General features: G+C 41.2%; 1 protein-coding gene and 1 long non-coding RNA gene across 3 annotated transcripts in view; both read right to left on the reverse strand.

Moving 5' to 3' along the window:
* The window catches only part of LOC121637056, a 24,551-nt gene extending 24,272 nt beyond the window's left edge, over positions 1-279 (reverse strand). Inside the window, exon 1 of the long non-coding RNA XR_006009793.1 lies at positions 268-279. This is a non-coding gene — a long non-coding RNA (uncharacterized LOC121637056). The remainder of the gene's footprint in view (positions 1-267) is intronic.
* ccdc71 (coiled-coil domain containing 71) overlaps positions 1-5,519 on the reverse strand; it is a 27,417-nt gene extending 21,898 nt beyond the window's left edge. Inside the window, exon 1 of one of the 2 annotated variants that reach the window (XM_041980950.1) lies at positions 5,323-5,519. The gene's annotated coding sequence lies outside the window, so the exon portion shown is untranslated. Of the gene's footprint in view, positions 1-1,385; positions 1,406-5,322 lie in introns of those variants that run through there. The other variant, XM_041980952.1, reaches the window with a different exon arrangement.
* Between the last annotated feature and the right edge of the window lie 481 nt (positions 5,520-6,000).

Raw genomic sequence — 6,000 nt, forward strand, 5'->3', positions numbered from 1 at the left:
AGACACGACGATGCGACAGCCTGTGACATCTTCGTGTTTGCAGAAGTAAACGTGGACAGTAACAGCGAAGCGTATGATGCAATTTTAAAGTTATTGTCCAACCATAGCCAGCACATTTTCAATGGCATCGTTTTAAGGAGGAGATTACAAGAGGAGAGCCAGACTTCTGGCCATGGAATTTCGTGGAGCAGTGGCAGCAACGTCTGTACAGAGTAACGTGTGGGTAGAGTCGCAGCCAGGAGTGGAGAGTGATGTGAACGCCTTTACAAGTAAGCGTTCATAAAAATGTCATGATTGACGTGTAGGTCGGATTAATGCGACCTGGCCGTTCAGACTGAAGTCGCATGGCAAAAGATCAGATATGTATCGGATTTAGGGCCACATATCCAAGTGGCCTGAGTCGCGTTTGAAAAAAATCGGTTCTGTGTCGTTCCGACTGTTATGAAAAGATCAGATACAGGTTGAGTACGGGCAAAAAAAAAAAAAAAACAAACAAAACAAACGGATTTGGGTCACTTCAGCCTATTGTGTGAACCTAGCCTAAATGTGATAAAAACTAACAAGCGCAATTAAAACTGGACTAAAACAGACTAAATTTAAAAATGGCTGATAAAATTAACATCTGACGCACCGCTGCAGCAGGACAAGACATGGAGGAAGAGGCATTGGACTGCAACCCTCTGCATGTGATTTTTCTGTATTCAGAGCAAGAATTTGGAGAAAAAAAACTGTTAACGCACGATAAAAAAAAATGAACACCATTAAGTGATGGGTATTTTTCTATCATAAAATAAGACACAAAGAACTCAGAGTGAAGTCAGCTTCATCGCGATGGGGAGAGACTGTGGTTCAGCACTCAGAGAGTGTCTGGTGTCAACTCCGAAGTCTCAACCCCAGTGCACCCTTTTTATTGAGCAGCTATCACACTTCAGTAGAGCAAGCAAAGTTCTCGCAAACTTCAAACAGGGAAACACATTAGCATACAACACTTTATGACCCTTATCACACAGAGCTGTGACCACCACATCCTGTCCTCTGCAGGGTGGGTGAGACAACAAATCATTACCCATCCTTAAGGGAGAAAGTTTAAACTGTTAACTTTAAACTGTCAACTTTGCTTACTCTAACATTAAGTAATGCGTTAAATGCAATAACACGTTAATGTGCCTACCCCTAATTTTTTAAATCAAATATTAGATTTAAACTTTTTATATTTCGCACCAAATCACAACAGAAGTAATCTAAGGTTCCCGTTCCTATAGAACAGGTTTATAATTTGTTTTCCTTTTATTATAAAAACTCAGATTCAGAAGTCAGATTCTTTTGTATTTTTCATCTTATTCTCATACAGACATATAATTACGACACATCATGTCTCTACATACGTGCACACACAGGTGAGCTACACTCCCATCAGCAGAGAAAGGGCGCATTGGAAATCATTGACCTGTAAAACAGACAAATAACTGCTTTAATTATAACGTCAGCTCGTATTCAATAATAAGAGCAGCTGGAGGAGTTTCCTGCATTGTTGTACTAAGAACTTCATGTCCATCAGGAAACGTGCACAGCTGAACAATCAGTCATTGTCGTCATTTCTGAGGCGAATTACTGCTTTCTTAACACTCGTAAACTAGATAGATAGCTATCTGCATGCTTTTTCTGTCTCTCCTAAAACTGGTGATGTTTCGTCTGATCCAAAAGCCCTAAAGCCTACATCACGTAAACGGAGCATGTTCAAATTAAGCCTGCAGAGAAAATTTACAATACATTTGCTTCGTATATTTCCACCAATATATAGTTTACATATTGAAAGGTTGACTAGCAGATGTCAGTACTACAAAATGAACTGTTAAATGGGGCCTAGAGTAATGACACTTTTGGGAATGCAACTGGCTAGAAAGACTCAACACATTCACCGGTCTTCATTACACCATCACTACCTGAAACAACAAAGTGCATGTGCGCAGGAGAGTTTACTGGATGGGCGAAGTGAGCCGTCTGTCTGTGAGTGAGTGAAGAACGTGCTAAGTCTGGTGAGCTTTACTCCAACCAGCAGACAGAGCGCTATGAAGAAAAACCCATGTGGATGCTTAAAACACTCCTGTGGTACTTTATACTCTATGTTCATAATATAGCCATTTTATATATCCTACATAAAATGTCTCAAGTATACTCGATATATCACCCACTCCTAGGTAGGTTAAACCAGGTTAAATGACCAATGCGGATTTATTTCTAAGTAGGTATGTGCATAGTGACATCACTTGCCATTGTTGAAAGTAGCAATGCCCACGGTCTTAGCACTGTGCTGCTACTGTGAGCAGTTATATGGTGCAAAATAGTTTACAGGTGAATTTAATCCACATTGGCGAATAAAAACATCTAAATGTGACATTATCTTGCTAAGAGAAGCTGATTTTGGACTAATTTTACCAAGCCTCGATAAGTCACACAAGAGTAGGGTCACATCATCAGAAAAGAGGACGTGTTTATTTATAAATAAACAAATAAAAAAAAAAAAAAATCAATCTCCAAATTTTATGTATCAATTAATTTAATCTGAATCTATTCAAACTGATAAACTGATTTTTTTTAAAACCCAGTCCTAGAAACATTTTCACTAACAAGGTCAGTTTGTACCTCATGCTTTATGAGCAGTCAAACAGACCAGGTCAATTTGAACCAGGAGGACAAAAAACGCATTGTAAATGTGAAGACGACACAATGATTAAAAAGTACACAAACTTTCCAAGACAAGACTCAGCATGCTTAGTTTAGAGTAATACCATACCATCTACAATTACCACTAATAGTGTTCTTGTCCATTGTGATCACAGTGAAGTTACTAGGGCTGGGCGATTAATCGAATTTTAATCACAATTAAGATCTGGGTTTTCAACGATCATAAAAATGAAAGGATCCGATTATTTTTGTACTTCTCAGTTTCCTCTTGTGCTGTTTTCAGTTGCAAATCGAGAGCAGCTGGCATTGCAGCGCTCTGCTGCAGACTCCTCCCACAGCCCCGTCTGCTTTGGTTTTATTCAGCGCGAGTTGCAAACACCTCGCCAGTTAAGGGTTGGACACACGGGAGGCAACGTTGCTTCTTCTCCATCATTTTCTATGGAACTTGCGCGATGACGCGAAAATCGCTGCCATCCTCCAGCCAAGCGACAGGCGACATTCGTGCATGTGAAATGTTGCGCTCATTCATGCAGACGTGCACACGGGGGCTTGCAACGCGACACAAGAAAATAGAAAAATGTTCCATTTTTGTGAGTCACGAATAAATAATCCAGAGACAAAGAGAGATAAATGTTATAAACAAACAGAACTTTTTTCTCAGTTAACACAGTGAGCAACCCGGGATTTAAGAAACTCAACACGTTGGACAAACGGCATCACCGCCATCTCGTCTTCATGTTAGTGGAGTCTCTCCCTGCCCTGCATGATGAGTGTGGTGAGGGTGTTGTGAAGGACGCGGCTACAGTCCAATGTTTCACCACCACTAAGGACCTGTGGTCAAGCCGCACCATAGAACTGCAGATAAATGTTGCTACATTTTACTGATGCGGATTTCAACGTGAAAACGAAATGTCTTCAGATTAATTTTTCCAGATCACACCGGGCAGAACATAGCTGCTGGTCTGAGACAAACAATAGCTATGGGGACCTGGTGGAAAGAAACCAGTCTGTATTACCACAGACAAGCTTCAAATGTCACACTGACCCCCCCCTCTCTAATTGTGTTAAATATCGAGATCTCAGTTTCAATCAAAATAATCATGATTATCATTTTTCCCCATAATCGGGCAGCCCTAGAAGTTACTAACCTCATCTGTTGTTGCCATGTCAATTGTTTGATTAAACCCTAAAAACTGAACAGCTCTGTCTGGTATGAGTATTCTTAACTGCCCCCTAGTGGCCATTCTTTGGTAACAACAATAGTACACAGGCAGATATGTGAACAACTGTGCTCACAAAAGCTAGTTGTCTATGAGAACATGAGATTTAAAAACAAGCAAGTATATTCTATGCATTAAGGTGGATTTATGGTCGCGCAGCATCTGCGTCACCGCCATAGGCTCGACATAGCTCTGCAGGGGCTTGACGTGCACGTCTTCCAGACCTGACCCACACCCCTGCTACGCAGATGGTTACGCAGAGGTACTCCCTTGTGACTGGTCAGTTTGGGATTACGTGCTGCCTGATATCTGGATCTTCTCACTTAATTTGTGTGGTAACCACTGTTTTTAAAAACAATAACCAGTGGATCAAGTTTATGAGCGAGTGATCGAATCATTTCTTCATTTTCTTCCACTGAACCATACTGGACGCCATTGTTGTTTTAAAACAGAAAATACCTACCAAACTGAAGTGAACCATCAAAAGAACTCCCACCTGATGAGTTTACTGGCCGAATGCCACCCCTGCTGCCACCTTCAGGTTAGGAAAAGAAACTGCCACATGACACCAAAACTATGCATACTGCCTACGCTCAAGTGCACGAGCAAACTCATCAGCGTCAGCTACGTCGTGGCCGACCACACGCAAACAACGCACAAGCATAAATCCGCCTTTAGTCGTGTCAGTTGCAGCTCCTCACACACAACATAAAACGCGCCACTACAGTTTTCTAATTTCATGGATTTGTTACCCTGGCTAGCTTTGTCTTGATGGTCTCTTATAAATTGTATCTGTGTTTGTAAAGATCTAAATACTTTAGAACTAATGCTAGGAAATCAACATTTCATACTTCTAAACAGCAGGGCAGTAAAACCACACAACAAACAAAAACTAACAAAGCAGAAAAATTACATTTATGTTGAAAGAACAAAGAAACTTAAAATTTTTCAACAATAAAGTCAGCTAAGATACGTACAGGCTAGCCAATATGGCGTCAAAGTACGGTCCGTACGCAAATGTTCCGCCTCCTGCAGCCCTCGAGCGCCCCCTTCTCAAACGCGTCTGTGTAACCCAGACTAATTTAAAGAACGCTGTTTTGTGCGCACTTTAACAGGAACCAAATGTGGCACACGTTCATGTATCCTCCGTGGAAGCTCATTTACAACTTTAAGTGATTTGGAGAAAGACGTAGCCATTTTTCACATGGACTGGTTAACCGCCAGCTAGAAGCTATGGTCGCCAAACACTCCCAGCAATCTTTCCTCTGTCTGAGCAGTTTTTGAGGCTGCCTCTGCCCCTCCGGCCGGTCGGGCCTCTTCTTGCAGCATACCGTCCGATATGTTTACGAAGCTGGAAATGTGGCGGTTATCGAAACACATGAAAGAACATTAGAGAGGGGGGAAAACGCGGATTTACCGTTTAGCGGTGCTGTCTCGGCATCCTCCGGTCGCCGCTGTGTCGAGGCTCCACGGTAAAATGGCTGCAACAACAGCGGTGTGGATGACAGACCAGTGAGAAGAGGCGGAGGCTGGCGAGGAGAGAGACGGGAGGCGGGCTTAGTTAACCCCGTCGAGGGGTGGGGGTGGGGAAGAGTGGCTGAAAATCTTCAAGCCAGACAATTAGATAATATAACGTAAAAGAAAACGGGAAAAACAGCTAAAATAAGAAATTAAGTATAACAACATATTTTAAAATGATTTAGCAGTCAGTGTGCATAGACCAATCAGAAACTTCTGTGTTACGTGACATCATAAGGGGGCGGGGCTTAAGGACAGTTTTAGCTTAAACTCTACTTTAGTAGAACAGCAAAAAAATTTGCAGTACACAACATTTGTTTTAATTATTTATTTTTTCTTTTCTTTTTTGTTTGTATTAATTAACAAGATAATCACATCTGCACCCAAAATCTCGATTTTTCTGAATAATGACTAGATTAAAAAGAAGAAAAAAAGTGCTGTGTTTTTAAGATAATGTGCACAGTCCACACAGTTATTAAATTTAGGCAAATTTGATAAATTCAGCTTGGTTAATACAAGCACTGTAAATCGGCAAGTATGTGTTTAAAATAGGGGTGGGACTTGATTAAAAAATGTT

Source organism: Melanotaenia boesemani, chromosome 3 (assembly GCF_017639745.1).
Source record: "Melanotaenia boesemani isolate fMelBoe1 chromosome 3, fMelBoe1.pri, whole genome shotgun sequence".
Lineage (NCBI taxonomy): Eukaryota > Metazoa > Chordata > Actinopteri > Atheriniformes > Melanotaeniidae > Melanotaenia > Melanotaenia boesemani.